Source organism: Lutra lutra, chromosome 4 (assembly GCF_902655055.1).
Source record: "Lutra lutra chromosome 4, mLutLut1.2, whole genome shotgun sequence".
NCBI classification, from domain to species: Eukaryota; Metazoa; Chordata; class Mammalia; order Carnivora; family Mustelidae; genus Lutra; species Lutra lutra.
The window spans coordinates 58965939-58989887 of NC_062281.1; the positions used below are offsets into that span (position 1 = coordinate 58965939).

The following is a 23949-nucleotide window of genomic DNA, read 5'->3' on the forward strand; positions in this document are numbered from 1 at the left end:
GTGAAGTTAAAAGAATGACCCAGGTGAGCCTACAGAACTAGCTGGTTTAGAGGTGAAATGTCAGGTGGCTCCATCCAAGCCTTTCCAGGTTTCAGAGGTAGTTTGGAGATGATAACATTTGTCCGTTAAGGCTGAAATATTACTGGAGCAGATTCTAGATATTGTCGTTGGTTAGAATTACATCAAGAATATCAGAATTGCCAAAAAATATTATCCCCGAACTCTCATTATTGTGGAACAGGTCACTGCACGTTATATACATATACGCATAAAGTTTTATATATAAAGTGGAACCATTTACTTGGAGGAAACAAAAAGCTTTCCTTTCTGATTTTCCTGACTTTATCTTGCTATAATTATTCTTCCAGTAATACCACATACACACACACACACAATCTTAACAATGAACAGCAAATTTTGTCCACTTTAATCTTATCAATTCAATAGCCAAGTCAGGTTTATCCTAAATAACACATTTCTCATTTATCCCTACCTATTCATTCCCAGTCTTCCTAATTCAAGATGCAATCACTTCCTGTGTGAGCTATTGCAACAGCTCCTAATCTTTCACTTGCTCCCTACTCTCCCTCATCCATTTCACTATGTATATTCTATTCTGTATATAGGGAACTGTTTCTAAAATATGCATTTTATAATGTTACCATTCTGATAAAGAAGTATGACTCTAACGACTTAAAAAGCATATAACATGGACATAAATATATAATGTAGGTTTTCAAAACTACTCGCTATACAACACTAAATGATGAGACATTTCTCAAGACAGTCATTTTAATCAGACAGACTGATCTTGTAATTGAGTCTTTTCTCCTCATGGGGGATGATGAGGTTGGGTATGTAATTATAGAATGTTTTGAGTTGGTGACTAACATTTCCTTTCATTGTCTCCAAACTCAACTTCTTTCCAGAGTTATAATCTTACCTAGTCATTTATACTCCTTATTGTACCTAGTATAATACTATGCATATAATACATGTAACATAAAATTTTATTTAATGAATATATTAATAGAAAGTCAACCCACATGAAATGTGTGTATATCATTGGTTTCAAAAAGGTGCTCATATCTCTGTGTTCAAACTCTAATCTGTGGCTACATGGGATTATGTAGTTGCAAAACTTTATCAAGCTATGCTAATATATCTGTATTATACTTCAATAAAGAGTATAAAAATTAATCTGCTGGAAGATTGTATCTTAAGGAAGTGTTACTATTTCTAGCAGTTTAAGGTAGTCCACATAAAGTGTCTTCTGTTAAATGTTTTCATTATATAGACAGCAGCCCATTAAGAATATTCTTAGAAGTGACACTTATTGACAGTTTTATGAAAATTACAGAAGAGCAAATATACAGTTATTTTTTTCTGGTCAGTTATAATCAATTTATTTTGTTAATGAAATGTCTTAGGAACCTTTTTACTAAGTTTAGTACACTCTTCAGTATTATGGATTTTGGAGAGGTTTTAAAAAAAATCCATTGACTCTCTTTACTATAAAAAGAAAAAAAACTTCAATAACTCACCAGTTCCTTATATACTACTAGTTTCTTATATACTGATACTGCACATATGAGCTTTCCCATACATTCAATGTACTCAAAGAAGATTCACACAGATACCTCTCCACTTCTTTATTTATTGTTCATCACTGGGGACCAGAATATTGGGACAATTAGTTTATTATATATCTAGCAATGGTATCAATGTGTTTTATTTGTAAAACTGAGGGAAGAAGAAATTGAATTTTTTTCTTCCTACGAAAAGAAGCCATTGCAGTAATGGGACTTGGGGCTACTTAGAGAGCCTATCAGAAAATGATGAAGATATAATGTTCAAATCCTTGATTCTAGAAGGCTGAATTAACATCTAGGAAAAGCATGAGGGAGAAGAAATTCATCATCCTGTGGATTCAAGGAGGTTATTTATTCTTTTGCATCTTTGACAGAAAGCTGGAATTCAAATTTCTGGTTCCAATGGCTTTCCCTTCTTTTATGTCATCTGTTTTGTGTTCTTCTTCAATTTACATTGTCTACTTATTTGAAGACAAGAACCAAACTCTAGTGAAAATATTTCCATTATATAGGCATGGCAGAATTCCAGTTTTATATTAACTTATACGAAGTACCATTATTGAAAAAAAAAAGAAATACCACTTTTGAAACAACACTTCACTAAAATTTAGGAAAATTACCTAAAATTAGAGAAAAAAAATTAAGAAAATTATCAAACTATAGCAGTGGTTCTCAGTGAAGGGTAATTTTGCCAGTCCAGGAAAGATCTGAAGATGTCTGGAGACATTTGAGGCTGTGACAACTGGGAGAGAGAGAAGGGGGAGTGATACTAGTATCTAGTGGGTACCGGCCAGAGATGCTACAAATCCCTGACAATGACAGAGTGCTGATGGCTCAGAGCAAAGAATTAGTAGGTCAAATGTCAGTTATGCTATGGTTGGGAAATCTCAACCTATACTTGGGTTGTGTCCTCATTTAAAATTAAAGATATTTTAAATGAGAATCAATAGTAAAAATGTATTTAAGCATTCTGAAAATTACAACGCTCGACCATGATCATATGCTTGAGCTTTTTGGAAATTATAAAGAACTGCTCAATCATTATTTATTTATTTAAACTTATTATTAGAAAATAAATGTTCATATAAATATATTGTGGTTTACCTATATAGACACAGCCTCTTATGCATCATCATAACCCCAGTATCTCCATAGTCTGGTAGTAATACATACATAAAAAGTTTGTTTAATAGGGGCACCCAGGTGGCTGAGATGGTTTATTATCTGCCTTCCACACAGGTCATGATCTCTGGGTCCCAAGATTGAGCCCTGCCCCGGCATCCCTGCTCAGCGGGGACTCTGCTTCTCTCTGTCCCTCTCTTTCTCCCCGCAGCTTGTGTTCCCTCTCTTTCAAATGAATAGAGAACACCTTTAAAAAAAAAGTTTGTTTAATAAGTGGACTAATATACTAGCATAGCAATTGTACTTCCCAGGCAGAATCTTTTACAAAGAAGCCTAACAAACACAGCTTATTTTTTTTTTCCATTGAAAAAGAGCTTTGTTGCCTCCAAAGTCAATTTTAATAACCAATTACTGGGAAGGGAGATATACAACAGCAGGAGATAGACATGAACTGTAACTTTATAATAAATATACAACAGACCCTTTAAAAGACGGTCTTCATTCAAAAGATAATGATTGTGTGTTTTCATGTTGTTAAAAATATGCTTTTAATATATTCTTTTTGAATTTTCTATTTGTGTGTTTCCTCAAGTGCACTGTCAGCCCGATAGTCACTTACACTCAGTTTTGTGTAATATCTTTGCTGTTTTAGCTGTCAGGTCTTACACTCTAAAGTTTGGCAATCTCATCTTTTCTCATGGTTGCAACTGTGTGTGTGTGTATGAATATACAATATATAAACATACAGATATAGGTAAGAATAGGCAGAGAGAGACAGAGACAGACAGAGATATAGTCAGACTAACTAACACAAGCCTGTTTCCTCATCCAGCCTCATCTTGGTTGTCTCTCAAGTAGGTCGAACTCAACATGCCCTAAATCGAAACTGTCTTCACAAATTACCTATATACTCCCGAGTCCAGTCTACTTCTTCAGCATTCTTTTACCCTATAAATAGCACGCACCATCATCAGCTCAGAAGCCCAAAATAAAATACTAAGTTTTACCAAGTTTGCTACTTCTTTTTTTTTTTTTTAAAGGTTTTATTTATTTGACAGACAGAGATCACAAGTAGGCAGAGAGGCAGGCAGAGAGAGAGAAGGAAGCAGGATCCCTGCTAAGCAGAGAGCCCATGTGGGGCTCGATTCCAGAACCCTGGGATCATGACCTGAGCTGAAGGCAGAGGCTTTAACCCACTGAGCCACCCAGGTACCCAAGTTCTCTCCTTCTTCCCAGCTCTTCATCTACTCAATAATCAATTCCTATCACATTTACTTCAAAACCAGCTCTTGAAGCCATACAACTTCATTCTATCCTTTTTATGCTAGAGGTCATGGAAGTGTGTAGCCTAGAGAATCTGCTCTGGGAAGCACAGTTACTAACTAATGGCCACAGTGGCTGCCCCTCTGAATCTCCTATAATGATCCCTAGTGAGGTCGTGTTCCCAGTAACCACTGTTTTACACCATACACAAAAATTAACTCAACACTGACGAAAGACTTGAACATGAGACCCGAAACCATAAAGCTCCTCAAAGAAAACACAGACTATAAGCTTCTCGACATAGGTCTTGGTGATGATTTTCTTTATCCGGCACTAGAAGCAAAAGCAATGAAAGCAAAAATAAACAAGTGGGACCATTTCAAACTAAAAAATTCTGCACAACAGAGGAAACTACCGAGAAAATGAAAAGGCAATCTACTGAATGGAAGAAAATATTTGTAAATCATAATCTGATAAGGGGCTAATATTCAAAATATATAAAGAACTCATAAAATTCAATAATGAAAAATAAACAATCCAATCAAAAAATGGGCAAATGATCTGAAAAAACACTTTTCAGAGAAGGCATACAGACAGCCCAACAAGTAAATGAAAAGACGCTCAACCTCATTAATCATCAGAGAAATGCAAATCAAAAACCACAACGAGCTATCACAACAAATCTGTTAGAATGGTTATTATCAAAAAGACAAGAAATAACAAGTGTTGGTGATTATGTGGAGAAAAGGAAACCTTTGTGCACTGTTGGTAGAAATGTAAATTTGTATAGCCACTGTGGAAAATGGCATGAAGGTTTCTCAAAAAATTAAAAGTAGAACAATTATATCATCGAGCAATTCCACTTCTGGACATTTATCCAAAGAAAACAAAAAAACTAATCTGAAAAAGAGATACACACTCTTAGGTTCACTGCAGCATTATCTACAATAGCCAAGATATGGAAACAACTTAAATGTCCATTGATAGATGAATGGATAAAGAAATTGTCATTCATATATATATATATATATATATAATATAAAATATTATTCAGCCATAAAAAAGGAATGAAATCTGCCATTTGTGAGGGCTTTATGCTAAGCGAAATGACGGAGACAGAAAAAGACAAATATTGTATGTTCTCTCCTATATGCGGAATCTAAAAAATGAAATAAAACAAAAGACCAAGCTCATAGATATAGAAAAGAAACTAGTGGTTGCCATTGGCAGGGGGTTGGAGAAATGGGGGAACTGTTCTGTTTTTATTTTGTTTCAGGTTAAGTAAATTAAAATTTAAAAAAGTCTTCAATGATTTCCTACTGCTCTTAAAATGGAGTCACATTCCTCTACATGGATTACAAGACACTTAAAAGTCAGTGCTGGTCTTCCTCCTCAACTTCATCTTTTTTCACTCACCCCTCCCAGTCGAGGCTTCAGTATTAATGGACTTCCTCAGTTTAGGTGTTGTCTCCATGCCTATTTACATGGTTACAGCTTCCCTGTTTCTCTCATCACACTGTTCTTCCAGTATAAGATCAACATTTGTTATTGTAATTATTTTGGGTTGTGTTTTCAGCTAGACTTCAAGCTCTTAGAAAACTGGTACTTTTGTCCTCTTACAGCTGTATAACTAATACCTGAAAAAATGGGTTTTCAATAAACAATTTTTAAATAGTTGACTAATTTTAAACCTAGAAAATTCTTCGAGAGTTAAAACTGTTTTGAAGTTATGAAAGTATCATTTTTTTATTTAACTATTTAATATATTTTACATTTTTAAATTTGTTTTTATTTAACTATTTTATCTAGCTTCTTTTTATTTAATGATTTAATATACTTAGAATATTGGGGGATATGGTATAAGATGGAGACCTAACGTCCTTTCAGTTTGGATTTAAATAAACATTTTTATAGGGGCACCTAAGTGGCTTAGTGGGTTAAGCCTCTGCCTTTGGCTCAGGTCATGATCTCAGGGTCCTGGAATAGAGCCCCTATATAGGGCTCTCTGCTCAGCAGGGAGCCTGCTTCCCCCTCTCTCTCTCTGCCTACTTGTGATCTCTCTCTCTCTGTCAAATAAATAAATAAAATCTTAAAAAAACACTTTTATATATATGTATGCTAATTTATGTAAAACTATCTTCATATTTATATTAATATTTATATTAATCCACATACAATCCATATTTTATATATACACATATATATGTACACACACATATACACACAGTAAATCCCTATGAAAAACATATCCTATTTGAATTTATATTTGGCTCCAAATGGCTCCAGCCCTTTTCTCAAACAGTGTCTGAAAATTCTTGCTGGGGAGGGAAGGTAGAATAGACGTTCTACCCTAACCTTCTTACTTCCACAGGAGAATGAATTTTCTTACCTATACATAAGAGTTTCCCTCTGGTCTCTCCATTTGTTACAATATTCTCTCTGTATATTCCTGCCACTAACACCATCACCATAGCCTAATAACAATATTGTTTAATATCAATATGGTTAGTCCCCCATTCATTTTTGTCCTTTTTTTTTCAAAATTACTATCTCATTCTGTTTATGTTTATAATGTTAAAATTAACTTTAGAATCCTTTTGACAAGTTTTACCCAAACTGTAAATCAATTCAAAAGCTTCTGAATTCTTTACATTTTAGTTGTCTTACCCCCAAACCTGGTAATTCCATTTATTACTTATTATGTTTTATTTTAAAGCACTTAAATATATAATTATCTTACACTTGACACACCTCTGTTCACAATTATTTCCAAATACCATGTATTTTAAAAACGTATTACTAAATTTTAATGGAATTAGGTAATACTTTTTGAACCAGTTTTGAAATTTTATTAAAAATATTAAATAGTTTTATAAAATATATTTGTAAAAAGACAATACTTATCACTTTCCTTGTATTTTTAATTATAAAAGTCTTATAAGATTGATCCAAAAAAAGCAAATTTTATAATCTATGCAAATTAAAATTAAAAGTCAATTCTTCTGCTTCCCAATTTCACTCCCTGGTAACAGAATTATAGAGACAAAGATCGTAATAGAATAGGCAGGAAGGCAAGTGATGGGTTATATATAAAAATAGGTAATTATTTATCATTTCTATAGATCATATATAAATTAAACATGTATTTCATGAACACTCATTCTCCTATACAACATACATATATACATGTAGAATTTTCTATACATGTAAGCATTTCATATGCCTACAGAAATTTTTAGCCCAAATAAAACTGTAATGTGCAACCATCAAGACATGAATATAATTCCACATTGATACATGGAGAACTATCTCATTTTTAATCACCAAATAAAATTATTTTTGCCAAAAAGATATCTCAGTAGTTCCCACCTAAGTTCCTGTGTGGCCCTGCATCCTATCAAAAAATTGGCAAAACTGAATGGGGAAAATAATCCTTGCAGATTATCTCTTGATATTATATAAGAGGAGAAAAGTCAAATGTGGGAAAAAAAAAAAAAGTACACAAGCAGCATATTCGGAAAATATTTAGGAACTATAATTAAGTGTTAGTGAGCCAGTTCAATCACAAAACCTACTAAACCTGGAATTAAAAAGGAGGTCAGGGGCGCCTGGGTGGCTCAGTGGGTTAAGCCGCTGCCTTCGGCTCAGGTCATGATCTCAGGGTCCTGGGATCGAGTCCCACATCGGGCTCTCTGCTCAGCAGGGAGCCTGCTCCCTCCTCTCTCTCTGCCTGCCTCTCTCTCTACTTGTGATCTCTCTCTGTCAAATAAATAAATAAAATCTTTAAAAAAAAAAAAAAGGAGGTCAAAGGGAATGATATTCTAGTAATCAAGATATATGCTCCCTTGTAGGAATTAAAGGATATGAGAATGAGGTGGCTTGTTAATTATTTTCTCTGATTAGGTTACCTATTTATCCCCATGTACATTTAAATATTAATCAGAGATCCACGTTAGTACAGTGTTATTCAAAAGGATAAAATGAGGGAAGAGTTCAAGTACAAGATAAACAGGCACTTAAAATGGAAGATAAGAGTTCCCTGCGTGCAGAATCTAGTATTTAATAACTACTAAAGCTGTTTGTAAAGCTTGTGATAGATTTTATTTTTGCTACCTTTAACTTTTATATTTATGAAATTAGTATTTGTTTGAACTTCCAAACTCAGATTTTTATATAAAAATCACTGCATCTACTTTCAGACCTATTTAACGTTCAGGCTACACAGTTTTTAATACATTAGAAGATATGTATGCTGTGGAGGAAAGAAAGAGCACAACTGCCTGTAATAGATACCTAATCTTGAATTACTTACATAATCACTTTTAAAAGCAGCTTCACATTTTTAAAATGCAGAACACTTTCATTGTCATTAAGAAAAATCACTAAATTAACCAATTTGAAAAGCGCAATTTTACCTCCAAGAACCTTAAAACTCTGGGGATGTCTCTTCCCAATTTAAAAAAATAATAATTAAAATGAACCGTGTTAGTTATTACAAACAGACTGTCAAGGGTCATTCCACTTAAATCATTGAGGAGTAAGCGGAGTTAATTATTTAGAGTCTTTGTATCTACAAAATATTTAAAATGTAACAGAGTTAAATGAATTCATCACATTCTTCTTCAGACGATTTTTAAGTTAGTTTAACATGTGGCAAGAATCCCCAAATACATATATTTGCAATTCTTGTATCATGTACTTTCTGCAACCCTTCTATTATGGAGGTTGCAATATAATTCTCCCCAGCATAAGGCATGTCTGTGTTTATTTATGAGTAAGAGGACAGAGCAACACACTCAAAAAGACTGCAAGGTAAAATAATGCTCTTACATATTTTGCTTTAACTTTGTATTTTAGTGAATGAATATAATTTCAAAACATGGTTTTTGAGTTCCAAACTTCTGAAACTTTGGGCTAATCTTGTGCTGAAAAAGGGATTAAAGAATTAGATAAAAAGAGAAGCCAACTCATGGTGGACCAGAGATAATCCTAAATTCATTTGGAAATTCCAAAGGTGTATTTGGGAGCAAGAAATGGGTAGTATAAATCAATCAGAAAGAATCAGCTAGCATCGAGCTTAGAGACATCTTAGACTGACGCTTCATTTGTGCTTGAGGAAACAAAAAGGTTAAGTGACTTGTCAAAGGTTCACCAGTAAGTTAGCAGAAGAATCGGATTCAGCAATCAGTAACCACATCAAATATTTAGCGGGTAAAATCAGTACACCCCCAAACTAACATCTTTTTAGAAAATGTCACTCTACAAAAACAGAGACCTTCTTTCTTGTTTTGTTTTGTTGTTCCAAGTTTTTATTTAAATTCTAATTCCTTCTTTCTAAATCCTAATAAGTTACCAATAAAATTCTCTGGAAAGAAAATTACTCAGTGATAATCATAGTAAGTGTTAAGCATTGATTATATCCCAGATTCAGATAAAATTTCTATAATAACTTTCATCAGTGAATGGAATTACAGAGTATCTACCCTCCTTTCCACTCGTAGCCCACCAAATATAATTGGTGTAATTCAAAATCACAATATAGAGTCTGGCAGAGAAGAGACTCAAACTAGCTTCCACAATTCATAATTCACTGTATAAGATCTCGGGATTATTTATATGTAAGTAATAAGAGATCATTTAAGTTTGTAATAGAAATACCAAAAACTTAATAAATAAACAGTCATCAGGAGAACATAAATAGACAATTTAGACAAAGGGAAATGTAAATAGATAACTAATACATTGGAAAATGCCCAAATTTGGTAATATTCAAAGGACATTCATCTCAAAATACAATTTTATGCCTAGTAAATTAGCTTATTTGGTAAATGACAACACTATATGCTGCAGATAACCAATATGATTCATACAATGCTTATAACCATGTAAACCGCCTTCCCCCAAACATATATATGCATATTAACATGTATATATCAGCTTTGCGCAGTGGCAGTATCGTAGCCAATGAGGTTTATCCGAGGCGCGATTATTGCTAATTGAAAACTTTTCCCAATAACATGTATATATCAAAAGCTATTAAAATGCTTATAACTTTGCCCTAATAATGCCAGTTCTAAGAATGTGTCTTTCTTGAGATTTGATAACCAGAACTACCCTGCATTTACTATTATTATTATTATTATTATTATTATTATTATTATTATGTTCAATTAGCCAGCATATAGTACATCATTAGTTTTTGATGTAGTGTTCAACAATTCATCAGTTGCCTATAACACCGAGTGCTCATCACTGCACTGGTATTTTAAAAGCAGAAATGCTACTGTTTAATATAAAGAATAAGATTATATTTTCGTCTTCCTTTCTGATCATGCCTAGAATTTTATTGGCCGTTAGGATTATGGAGGCAACTCAGGCTCATGTATTCTGAAAATATTCTACAATGATTCCTGAATCTTTAAATCATCTGGAACTTTGTGTTTATTGACTTTGAACTAGTTTCTATCCATAGCAAAGGATTACAGCTTGTGATGACATGATTTTCCCATATGTTCCCATACACTCCATTGGCACACCCATAGCTGTCAGCAATTTCCTTTCTACCCCACTCAAAAATTAATTTCCTAATTAAGGAGAATTAGGCATAGCAATGTGCCTAATAGGCACAGCAATGATTTAATCCTAACATAAACAATCTTCTAACTTTGGTCAAGTATTAAAAGAAACAAATTACTCACAAAACACATAATAATTTTAACTCATCAGCTTGTCATGGCACCATGAGTAGGAAACTCTGATCTACATCAGCTGCTACTGTGAGAGTATCTTGACATCCTCTCACTGGAAGCCAAAACCTTGGTACATTCAATCATTCTGAGGTACTACTATTGCTAATAAAAATATTATATAGCATGTATCAGATGATTTCTCTTTGCCAGGCCTGGTGTTACTTTACATTCTGTATTTATTCAATACCTACAGCAGCTCTGCAAGTGACCACCATTTTTATCTTTATTTTATGAGAACACTGAGGTATAGAGAGTTTAATTGCCCAAAATGAATTCAGTAACAAATCAAACACACATATAGAGCTACAGAATGTTGAAGCTCATTCTCTAAACTCGTTCTCTAAACCAATGCTTTTCATTACCACATGAAATTTCTTCAAATGTTTGATAATTATTTAACTATAAAGCTTTCTTTGCGGAAAGTAATCTCCCCTTCCTTCCAGATTCCCAAATTGCCCTTCCTAGTGGCTCTACCACTATTTTTGAGTTATTGTGGGTCTGTCCAGAGAAAAACACTGTTTGTGTATAGTACTTATATACAATTAATAGGGACACCTAGGTGGCTCAGTTGATTAAGTGTCTGCCTTTGGCTCAGGTCATGATCCCATGGACTTGAGAGCAAAGGGCTCCGGGCTCCTTACTTAGCCAGGAGCCTGCTTCTCCCTCTGTCTGTCATTCCCCCTGCTTGTGTTCTCCTTCTCTGACAAATAAATAAAACCCTTAAAAAAATACAAATAGTAATTTACATTATGTCCTACAAATGTCTTTTTTGCTTGAGAATATATCCAGGAAATGTTTCCATATCATCCTCTAGTGGGTAATCACTCGTCCAATGGACAACCAGGTTTTCCCCAGGGGTTTCCTTTTATAAATAATGTTATCATGAACAACCACAAACATCTTTCCTAACAATGTGTGTTTTTGTAGAGACAGGCAGAGACTCTTTTTTTAAGAGATTAGGTCAAATTACTTCAAAGTGATTCCAATAATTTACACTCACTCCAACACTATATGGTTAACAGAATACCTCACAATCTCCTCAAATATTTTCACTTTTATTTTTGCTAACCTGAACATTAGAAATATTATTGTTTACACTTGCATTTCTTTAATTATTTGTATAGGCCAGGTATTATACATACATACACTCATGTATACACTATTAAATTTTATAAATATGTATATATATACATATTAATGAATAGATATTTTATATATGTATATTTACAATTCAGTGGTTTTAATAATATTCAAAAGGTTGTACAACTTTCATCACTATCTAATTCCAGAACATTTTTTATCAGACCCCAAAAAACTCGAACTTACTAGCAGTCCTTGGAAACCACTAATTATGATTTCCCCATTCTGGACATTTCACATGAATGGAATTACACAATATTTGTGTGTTTGTGTGTCTTATTGCTTTCACTTAGCATGTTTCCATGATACATCCATGTTGTAGCATGTATCAGTCCTTCATTCCTTTTATGATTTAATAATACTCTATATAATGGCTATTTCCCATTTTGTTTATTCATCCATCTGTTGATGAAAATTTGAATGGTTTCCACTTTTTGTTTATTAAGAATAATGATGCTATGAACATTGATATATGAATTTTTTGTGTGAATATATATTTTAAATTCTCTCGGGTACATACCTGGGAGTGGAGTGGTATGGTAACTATACATTAACTTACTGAGAACTGCCAAACTTTTTCCCAGAGCAGCTGCAACTTTTTGCATTCATCGAGTAATGTGTATGAGGTTTCAATTTTTCCACATCCTCGTCAACACTTGCTATTGCCTTTTTCATTATAGCTATCATAGTGGGTGTGAATTCTATCTCACTGTTGTTCTAAATTACATTTCCCTAATGACTAATGACAATGAGCTTCTTTTCATATTCTTATTGGCTATTTACATAAGTTCTTTGCAGAAACATCTATTCAAACCCTTTGCCCATTTGTAATTGGCTTTTGTATGATATACTGCAATGTAAGAGTTCTTTATTCTGAATATGAAATCCTTATCAGATATGTGATTTGCAAATACTATCTCCAATTCTGTGGGTTAACCTTTTCACTTTCTTGTGGTCCTTTGAAGCACAAGTTTTTTAATTTCGGTGAAGTCCAATTTATTTTTCATTGTTAGTGGTTGTTTTGTTTTTTCTTTTCTTCTGTCAGTGCTTTTAGTGTCATACCTAAGAATTCACTGACAAATCCAAGATCATGAAGAGGTAAAACTATGTTTTCCTCTGGTAGTTTTATGGTTTTGGCTCTTATATATAGGGCATTGATCATTTTAAGTTAATTTTTGGATACAGTGTTAGGCAGGGTTTCAACTTCATTCTTTTGCATATGAATTTCCAAATGTCCCTACACCATTTGTTGAAGAGACCATTCTTTTCCCACTAAATTGTCTAGGTGTCCTTGTCAAAATCAATTGACCATAAATGTATGGTATTTTCTAGACTCTCACTCTTTTTCACTGATCTATATGCTATTTTTTATGCCAGTATCTACTCTTCTTTTTTTTAACATTTTTTAAATTCAAGTATAATTAACATATTGTGTTGTATTAGTTTCGGGGGTACAATATAATGTTCAATAATCTATACATCCCTCATCAAGATAATATTCTTAATCCCCTCTATTTCATCCACATCCCCTCTGGCAACCACTGATTTGTTCTCTGTATTTAAGAGTCTGGTTGTTTTGTTTTGTTTTGTTTTGTTCTGTTCTGTTCGGGTCTCTTTTTTCTTTGTTCATTTGTTTTGTTGTGTAAATTCCACATTTGCATGAAATCATATGGTACTTGCCTTTCTCTGATTTATTTTACTTAGCTTTATACCCTCTAGGTCTACCTGCAAGATTTCATTCTTTTATATGGCTGAGTAATATTCTACTATATATATACCACATCTTCTTTATCCATTACTGTAGCTTTGTAGTAAATTTTGAAGTCAGAAAGCGTGCGTCCTCCTATGTCCCTTTTTTTAAGATTGTTTCATCTATTCTAGGTCCCTTCCATTTTCTTTCTTTCTTTTTTTTTTTAAGATTTTATTTATTTATTTGACAGAGAGAGATCACAAGTAGGCAGAGAGGCAGGCAGAGAGAGGGAGAAGCAGGCTCCCCGCTGAGCAGAGAGCCGGATGCGGGGCTCGATCCCAGGACCCTGGGATCATGACTTGATCCGAAGGCAGAGGCTTAACCCACTGAGCCACTCAGGCACCTGGTCCCTTCCATTTTCATATGAATTTTAGAATCACCTTGTCTAGTTCTGCCAAAAATAAAAAATTAAAAAAAAAATAACTGGAATGTATTACAATTGTGTTGAATCACTAGACCAATCTGATCCATCTTAATAATATTAAGTCTTCTTAACTATGAACATGGGATGTTTTTCCACTTATTCAGGTTACTTCAATTTCTTGTAATCATGCATTAGAGTTTTTAGTGTACACGTTTTAACTGTTTTATTTAATTTACTCTTTATATTTATTGTTTTCAATGCTATAGTTAACAGAACTGTTTTCTTAATTTCATTTTTGGTTTGTTCAGTGCTGGTGCATAAAAACACAACTTATTTCTTTTTAATTGGCCCTATGTCCTGTAGCCCTATTTAACTCACATTTGCTCTAATAGCTTTTTGGGGATTCCTTGGAATTGTCTATATACAATATCATGATCTGCAAACTGAGATCATTTTACTTCTTTTTCAGTCTGGATACATTTTTTTTCTTTTCCTTTCTTTTTTTCTTTTTCTTTTTTCCTTTGTTTGTTTGTTTGTTCCTATTTGCCCAGCTAGAAGCTCCAATAAAATGTTAAGTAGAAGTCTTAAACACATACATCCTTCTCTTGTTCCTGATATTTAGGGAAAAGTTTCAGTCTTCAAACATTAAATATGGTGACAGATGTGGGCTTTTCATAGCTGCATTTTATAAGGTGGAAGAACTTCACTTCTATTTTAGATTGTTAAATGTTTTTATCAAGAAATAGTGTTGGAATTTGTCAAGGGCTTTTTCTATGTCTATTGGGATAATTATGTGACTTTTGTCCTTTATCCTTTCATATGCATTGTCTGGAGTTGATTTTTGTACAGTGGATTAATGTTGCATTTCTGAGATAAATCTTACTGGGTTATGATGCATCATCTTTTTTTATGTTGCTCTATTTGGTTTGCTAGTAGTTTGTTGAAGATTTTTTTTATCTCTTCGTTGAGTTACTGGTCTATAGTTTTCTTGTGATACCTGTTTAGCTTTGTTATGAAGGTAAAATACCGAACTCATAGAATGAATTCAGAAAGGTTCCCTCCTCTTCAGTTTTTGGAAGCATTTTCCAAGGATTTGTGTTAATTCTTTTTTTTTTTTATTTTAAAGATTTTTATTTATTTACTTGACAGAGAGAGATCACAAGTAGACGGAGAGGCAGGCAGAGAGAGAGGGAAGCAGGCTCCCCGCTGAGCAGAGAGCCTGATGCGGGACTCGATCCCAGGACCCTGAGATCATGACCTGAGCCGAAGGCAGCGGCTTAACCCACTGAGCCACCCAGGCGCCCTGTGTTAATTCTTCATATGCTTGTCAGAATTCATCATTGAAGCCATCTGATTGTGGGCCTTTCTTTGTGGAAAGTTTCTGATTACTGATTCAATTTTTTATTTATTGTAAGTCTAGTCAGATCTGGACTCACTTTGTATAGTTAGTATCTTTCTAGGGATTTATTTACTTCATCTAGTTTATTAAATTTGTTGGCATATAATTGTTCATAGTGGGGTCTCATTGTTGTTTTCCTCTCTTATTTGTTATCTTGACACAGAAGATCTAAAAGGCTGATATAGTTTTGAATAGTATACTCCAAAAAAAAAAATAATCGTAATTGGGAAAATATAATTCTCTCAGAAAAATTTAATTTATAGACATTGTTGTCTGAAGAAGAGTCTATATGCATCTCTGGCATTAAGCATGATTTTTCTAAGAGTTATATATTGATGATTGATGCTCTAAATAATTATGTGATGGAATTTAAGGATTCTATGTGGTTCCCAAATGTCTTAGTGTTTGCCTGCAGTATGAATACTTAAAATTTCTTTTGAAATTTTCAGTGAGACCTCCTTTAATATGTATATTTAAAATATTAAAGTGTACTTTTTGGGAAAATTTTGTATCTAAAAACAGACACCAGGCTAATATTAAATGCAATTAAGCTTAGTTTCTAAATTGATTTGGCACATTATAGCATAATCTTCTTTTAATAATACAGTAATTTCTAAGGAATCCTATGAATAAATTCAAACATGGAGTAGCAAAAGCTAGAAACACAAAAATACCTGGAGAGATTCAATGCTGTAGTGAAAACGAAGATACCTAGGAAGATCAGGGAGCAACCAGGAGGAAAATAGATTTGATAATAGGAATTAAGACAAAATAAAGATTTTCTGCCCTGAATTTATAATGATGTGCTCCTCTTCAATAGCTATAGGAAACAATGCTATCTTTGCCTCTGTGTTATTTATTAGGTATATTATTTACTAAGGTTTAGTCCTCTTTTAATTTCTCTACTATGTCCACAGTTAGGACTTCTTTCTATAAGAAATCAGGTATTATGTCCTATGCCTAATAAAGTTAAATATGTTTTTCGGAAAAAGATTTTATTTATTCATTTGAGAGAGAGAAAGAAAGCACGAGTGGGGATGGGGGAAGAGGCAAATGGAGAGGTAGAAAAGCAAACTCCCCACTGAGCAGGGAGCCCAAGGACGTGACATGGGGCTTGGATCCCAGGATCCAGAGATCATGACCTGAGCTGGAAGCAATGCCTAGTCATCTGAGCCACCCAGGTGCCCCTAAAGTTAAATATGTTTTAACAACACACAAATACGAAAGCATTTCTTTCTGTCAATAAAGGGAACAGATTTTGTTTTACAATAGTTTTTTTATGTACCTAAGGAACTTTGGATGGCTTTAATACAGATTCAAATAAAAAGACAGCTCTGTTTGGTTCTCAGTCATTAAACCCTTCTCATCTACAAAGCATTTACATACCCATTCAAATCTAGTAGCAAGCAAGCAAAGGGCTACGGATTCTACTTAACTAGGCTATTCTGGATCATAGGTCGCTAGAACCAAGGACATGTACTTTCTACAACAAAATTCATACTCGGTTGATAAGACAACATGTCAAAATCTAGTGGACACTACTTTAGATTTTCCCTAAAACTGCAATTCTTATAACCACAAAATATTATGCTGGTTATCTGAGACAAGCAAAACTTTTTCTACACTTATTTTAATGTCATTTACACATGTAGTAATGATCTATTTGATACTGCTCCATTTTGATATAATTTCCACATGACATTGTTTCTATGTTTTCTGTGTCTTTTCCCTACTTTTCTAATTGCAGTAACATTAAGTCCTGTTAATTTTTGTGAAACAAAAGCCAAACACTGTAAGAACTCTCATGACAGTTATGAACTGTTATATCAGTTTTGAATTTTTCATGGGAGGTTCTCCCTTTTTATAAATTAAATGATAATAACAGGTACAATCTTAAAAACATAATCTGTGTCAGTCACACAACTATGAATAAAATGAGAATAAATTCATTCCACTCCAAAATCACTGCCTTTCCCACTTCTTCTATGATACTCATCTCATTCTATCCTAGATTTTTGTTATTTGATGACATATACTAGCTTTCTACTGGATCGTAATTATTCTTTGATGGAAATGAAACTTCATGAAACTATGTCGTTTCCTTACCACCAAAAAATTACCTTGTACATAACTGGCAGGCCATAATTTATAATTAAATAAAAACTGCTATTGTCACTTTCTAAGGTAGATGTTCATTGTTAAACTACAACATTTTTCTATGATTTTGTATTTGAATGCATGTTTATTTCTACATATGCTCAGTTAAATGACATTATCTTAAATTTGGCACTTTCAAATATTACATTTACCACCATTTGTTCATTCAAAAAAAATTAATGGCCACTTTTATGTTCTAGGCACTAATCTAGGCAATAATTTCAAGGATTAATAAGTCAGAGTACCTGCACTTGATAAAACTGTTTCTAAATACACATGATTCATGATATCTGAATGTACAGTCTTTATTTATTACATTCAATAAAAACAAATTCAATCTGTAGCAGTATTCTCAATGGCCACAAATTAAAGCCCAATTTATGCAACTATAATAAAAACCTTATTAATGTTCATCTCATTATTTTAGGCAATAAAAATGACTTAAATTTTCACTTATCTACCACATGATTTTTCCTTAGTCTCCTTCTACATTGTCAGTTCTGTGTGTGTGTGTGTGTGTGTGTACTGGAAAGACAGGGAATGCTTTTTCCTCACTCCCTGCAAAAACACTTTGTTTGACTTTATTATATCACTTATTTTCATGCTGTCTGTTAATTTATTGGATACATGTTCATAGACTCATTGCACTCTGGTTTTTATAGAAAGGTTCAGTGTTTTATAAGACTTGGATTTCCCACAATTTTTTCAACAAAGTATGGACTCAATGAATTTTCATGATTGAACTCAAAGTTTATAATCATTTAGTTAGCAACCCTAATATTATCATGTAAGTATCAATGGATGCTGTTTGGAAACTTCACCTTTGTTAAATATTAATATGGTGATGGTAGTCATTCTATTATTTGGCACTGATGTCTATGTCCGCAAATCCGCCTGCAGTAGGAAATGTAGTAATAGAGACAATAAAAGAATACATACTCCTAATTACTTGGGATAAATTTTCAAATTTCTTTAGGAAATGAAGCACAATAAAAACATAATCAGGCTTAATGAATTTAGTAGCAAAGAACTGATTTTCATGCAAATAACTCAACATTTTTAATATGCTTGTTTATTTTTAACAATAGAAATATAAATAGATATACATGTTTTCACATGTATTTTAATATTTTATTATTCACATATATCTGAATATATATGTGTATGTATGTGAGTGTACATATATATGTATATATTGTAGGTATGTTTTTAATGTTTTAAATCATGTCCCAGCTCTTTTCTGTCATGCATCTCTTGCAGATAGTAAGTCTGCAGGCTGCCACCTGTTTTTTGTGTCAAATCAGTCTTATTCAGAGAAATGCCCCCCACCTCTCCTGACTAGAAAAGGAAATAGGCAGAGATTGCTTAGGATGGGTAGTTATTCTCTCACTTTTTATCAAGAGAAATCAGCCCCACTGCTTACTAACCAAAGCTAGAAAATGTCTTCCTGGCCTTCCTCATGTGGTTACCATGAGGATGAAGGAGCCACACTATGTGAGGTTACCTGGGACTGACAGAAAAGCAAAGAACTTCAGTGCAACTCAGAACCAATCACATAACCATACGGGCTTTGGTTCTTCTCTGCAAAATGAGGTTAAGATTAATCTCACAAAATTATTTTGAAAAATAAATGAAATAAATTATGTGAGAGCTTTATGTAATCTCTGAAGTAGTGTTGTTATTAATAGGCGGCAGTAGGATATATATGTAAGATGTTGCACAACATAGAGGATTACTAGAAAGCTCTAGTTTAGTGCTAGAATGTGCATTTTATCTGAAAATACTCTGACTTAACCAGCTTTTCAGTTTTCCTTTTAATCTTTCATTATGTAGTTACTGAAGGGACAGTAAAAGAATCTTCCTTGCCTTACATGTTTCTAGCTCTAGAATTGTTTTATAATAAATAATTACTTAACTAAATAGGATGGTATCTAACCTCAGATAATGGTTAGGGTGATTCATAGTTATCAGGGCCAAAAGACTTTGGAAAGAAAAGAAACAAGTGAGTGGGAACTCTAGGGACAGATTACGGGAAGGTGGCACTTTAGCAGAACCTTGAAACATTGAAACAATTTTAAGAAACAAGTATTTCAAGCCAGAAGTAAAGTATGAAAATAGGTATAGACAACTCATTTTAAAAGCAACTGCTAGGGGCGCCTGGGTGGCTCAGTGAGTTAAGCCTCTGCCTTCGGCTCAGGTCATGGTCTCAGAGTCCTGGTATCAAGCCCCGCATCAGTCTCTCTGCTCAGCGGGGCGCCTGCTTCCCCCCTCTCTGGTTGCCTCTCTGCCTACTTGTGATCTCTCTCTCTCTATGTCAAATAAATAAATAAAATCTTAAAAAAAAAAGCAACTGCCATTAAAGTATGCAGGGAAAGAATGAAACAAGGTCATAACAATATATGTTGACATAAAACGGTGGACAAGAAAATCTGCATTGCCCCATACCAAACTTTGCCTGGAAAGAATATCACTGAAACAGGCTTGACATGTATGGCTACAATGGTCTCATTCTCTAAAAATAGCTTGCTGGTTTCCAGCTTTGCTTTTCCTGTGCACTCTCTTGCCCACAGCAGTCTGCCTGGAAATAGTTGGCTTCCTCTGCTTATAAATCTTCATAATGGATCAAAACCTGTGTCTTCCAACAGATTTGTATTCCTGATTTCATTGCGAATTATAGTGATCTTACAAGTATGTTTTTATCCTCCTTAAATTTCTATAGTTAGAAAAAATTTTCTAAAAGATGTTATGGTTTCAATGTACCATTATTTGCTACATATTTTCTTTATTCTCAGCAATATCTATTGGTATTACATAAAAATATAAACATCATAAAATTAAATTCTTTAGCAAAAATTATGTACCACTTATGTCATAACCATGATAGATATCTAATATGTGCTTGTGCTAATACTCTATATTACCAAATTTATTCTTCCAATAACCTTCTGGGTTGTTATCATTATTATTGTTGTTTCATTTTACTGAAGAAACTAGTACGTACAAAACCCAATTTACTTTCCTCAAGTCACAGAAGCTTGTAAATAATCAAGTGAATTTTAAGGAATGGATGGGATGAGAAGCTTCTTGAATTCCCAACCCATAAGGGATGCAACAGTAACTCCAGCCCTGAGTCACAAAGTATATAGTGGTCTTGAGCCTACCAGTGTAGGAAACCAGGGAGAAAGGAAGGAAGAAACTCATATTGTCAAGCACAAAGCTTTTATGTTGAGTATTTTTATATGTGTGTATATGATTTTAGTCAGCTCAAAGTAGGCAGTCACAGTCTTCAAACTGCCCGATTTACAGACATAATCGTCTATTTTTTATTATTCATATTGTGAACATTAAAAATTTTATGGTACACAGAATCACAAAAGAAAACTCAAGTAAGAAGAGAGTAATTTTTAAAAAGGGATCTGCAAGTTTTTTCAGAACATCGATTCTACTATATCAGTGTACGTGAATTAAATGTGTATCTGATCTGATAAACAATTTTTACTAATAAAAAACTATTTCCTCCAACATTAAATAAATGGCCTCCAAATATTTTCAACTTTTTAAATTTGAAAATGTGTTACTTAATTGCCCGACCAAAGTTCCAAATTGCCAGCCTGTCCAGGGCTCAGTGGGGAACATATGCATATAAGCATTTATGACAATTTGTAGACAACATATCAGAAATAAGAATGACAAAAGGTATGGTCATAATATGGTAGAACTAGTCATATTTCCAACATAAAGTAGTAAGAAAAACTTATAGGAAGGTGTGGTCAGTATACACTGAGACCTTTCAATATAAATGAGACCTTAGAAATCACAAGCAAGTCAGACAAGAAGAAAAGAGGTCTTTACAAGGTGTCAAGTAATAAATAATTTACAAAGCAATTTAGAAACCTCAGCAGTCACCACTTAAAAGGCTGTGGTAGGGAACGGAGTCTATATTTGTAGAGAAGAGTAGAATCAATACAAGGAGTAAGCTGTCAGTTTTTTCTATAGTGTCAATATCTCAGACTGGCTGCTTTCACTGGTGCTCCTGTGGAAACAATTTCCAAAAGTATACTATTGAGTGACATGCTGCATGGATTAAATGATTTACTTTAATCCCCTAACTGCATGTTGAAAGACCAATAGCCCAAAAGGAATACTAGAAAGCCTGAGGACAAAGCAACCTATAATAACAGTGTGATTTTGGAATGGTTTATTCTTAAGAAAGCCCTAGTGCCACAGCAAGTTCCATGCAGAACAACAAGTAAAAATGAGGAGTGGCCACAATAGACTTATAATATCTGGCTACCAGGAGGATCATTCACAATATTGAGAGACCTTATTAAACAGATTTATTGGTCATCTTTCCCTTTTGTAAGTCATCAGATAAAATGGTGATTTCATCTTGGAACAGCAATGAGCAGCCTAAACTCCTTTTTAGTCAGTATGTATGTGATAAGATTGAATAACAATTTTTGAAGTGTGTCTTATAAAACTAAAACGTGGTTCTAGCACTAAGTAATTAGGCATAAGAAGTACTTATCTCATTAAATCAGAAGGTCATAAAATTAAATTGACTGTAAGTATAGAGCAATGGGCAGGTTCAGAGTTCATGTAGTGGAAAACCCTCCATCTCTAGCCAAGGAGGTAGGTTTTTAAAAGGTGGCTGTCCAACCCCATTACTATGCGATTTTGACCTTTTAACTTAAGAGAAGATGGGTTCAATTTAGTTCTAGTTCCTTCCAGTACTAACAATTCTATTATTATAAACACTATTACTGTTCAGTGGTATAGCAGATTCATCATTTGTGAGCTATACTGTAGTGTGCAGAAAGGCACCAAACCGTTGGAATAGAGAACTAGTAAGATGCAAATATAAGAATAAATTTCTTTTTCCAGTTCAGATTCTGCCATTCAGAAACACTTGCATTACATTTATAAGGTAGAAGAGATGTAGAAGCTATTGCTCATGCAGCAATGGGAAGCAAATAAATGCCTGAGCTTTACCATACAGAAGTTTCTATAAAGCCCTCTGCTGTTTTCCTGGAACCCAACCACCTTGATGTTGGAGATAGTTTCATCAGTGATGGCAGCTCCCTCGCTCCAAAGTTAGCAGTGAACCTGAAAGCTAATAGCCATCCTTCCTGAATTTTGTTTCTGTAGGTTTTCCAATGGTGTTGTGAGCCCTGTGTTTCTTGAATTTAATTCCTTTCTTCTTCAAATTCCTAAAGTGGTTTCTGCCTTTCTGACCAAAGTATAAATAAGACACTGTATTTTAATATCTTTTAATAGATGAGAACCATCACAACACATATATTCCACTTAAAGTCAGAGGAAACAGAACAAGAAAGGATAGCAAAGACACTGAGATAAAGTCCACCAGGAATGGATGAGCCATACTGTCTCCATTTAAATTTCAGTCTTATCTGTACCATGAAGAATTCAGTATATTAATCCTTAAGATTCCCAATGCTTAAGACTTCTAAAATTGCATGATTCTAAGCTTATTGTTCAAAATGTCCAAATGGTCAGTTTTGTCAAATTATATATAACAGAAGCAATTTCTAAACTCCCTATTAAGTGGTCCTTAGTAAGGAATACCATTGTGCTAGGGTCTGAGGGCATAAAGATAGAAAACATGCTTTCTAGTCTTAAGGAGTCTTAACTATTTGTGGAGAGAAAAACTGGTAAGAATAATTAGCATGAATAACTGGGCAATTACATTATTCTAAGTCTAGTTACTTCTGAAATTCAGAGGACAATTCAAAATTGGAAATTGGAATGATCAATGATATTAGCTCTAAGCTAGACTTTACAGAAGGTGTAAATTTTGACTGGTGAACAAAAGAAAAGAAGATTTGGGGTCAAAGGAAATTGAGTAATGGATGTTCGAAAGAATGTATGAGAAATGTCATTGGGTCTTTAGAGTGGGATCATATTATGGAGGTTTAGAGAGAGCTAGACAGAAATTTTCAGATTTGTTTCCATGAATGATTGGAAGCCATTACATGCTTAGAAAGCAGTTTACAAATAAAAAGATCAAAAAATGATCAATACATATCTATCTTGGAAGTCTTCAATGTGGCAGGTCCTGGAGCTAAGAACACGTTATAAATTTTGTATAAATACAATAAATAAAAAGAATGGTTGATCCACACATGCAATTATGTGCAAAAGAACAGCCTGTTTGTGAGTTGGCAAAAGAAGCCTGTCCCAAGGTAAACATTATCATGAAGGAAATTAGAGATTTTGAAATTGAGTTTTAAAGCATTGACATCATTCAGAAAAGAGTGAGGGAAGAAACAAGTGGGTTACTAAGTTTTGTCGTATTTTAAATTGTTGAGATGTTAAATAAGATTTTTAAAGTACTTGGTTTTTTAATTCACTTTTGGAGAGTGAATTTTCAAAATCAACTTTAAAATTTTAAG

At 33.6% G+C, this 23949-nt stretch overlaps 1 protein-coding gene and 1 pseudogene across 5 annotated transcripts in view; one reads left to right on the forward strand and one right to left on the reverse strand.

Moving 5' to 3' along the window:
* The window catches only part of HNF4G (hepatocyte nuclear factor 4 gamma), a 258745-nt gene that overhangs the window by 37680 nt on the left and 197116 nt on the right, over nt 1-23949 (reverse strand). The window contains exon 1 of one of the 5 annotated variants that reach the window (XM_047727301.1): nt 21450-21569. The exons of the other annotated variants lie outside the window; for them this stretch is intronic. The gene's annotated coding sequence lies outside the window, so the exon portion shown is untranslated. Of the gene's footprint in view, nt 1-21449; nt 21570-23949 lie in introns of those variants that run through there. 5 annotated transcript variants of the gene reach the window in all.
* Nucleotides 9913-10039, forward strand: LOC125099394 (uncharacterized; annotated as a pseudogene).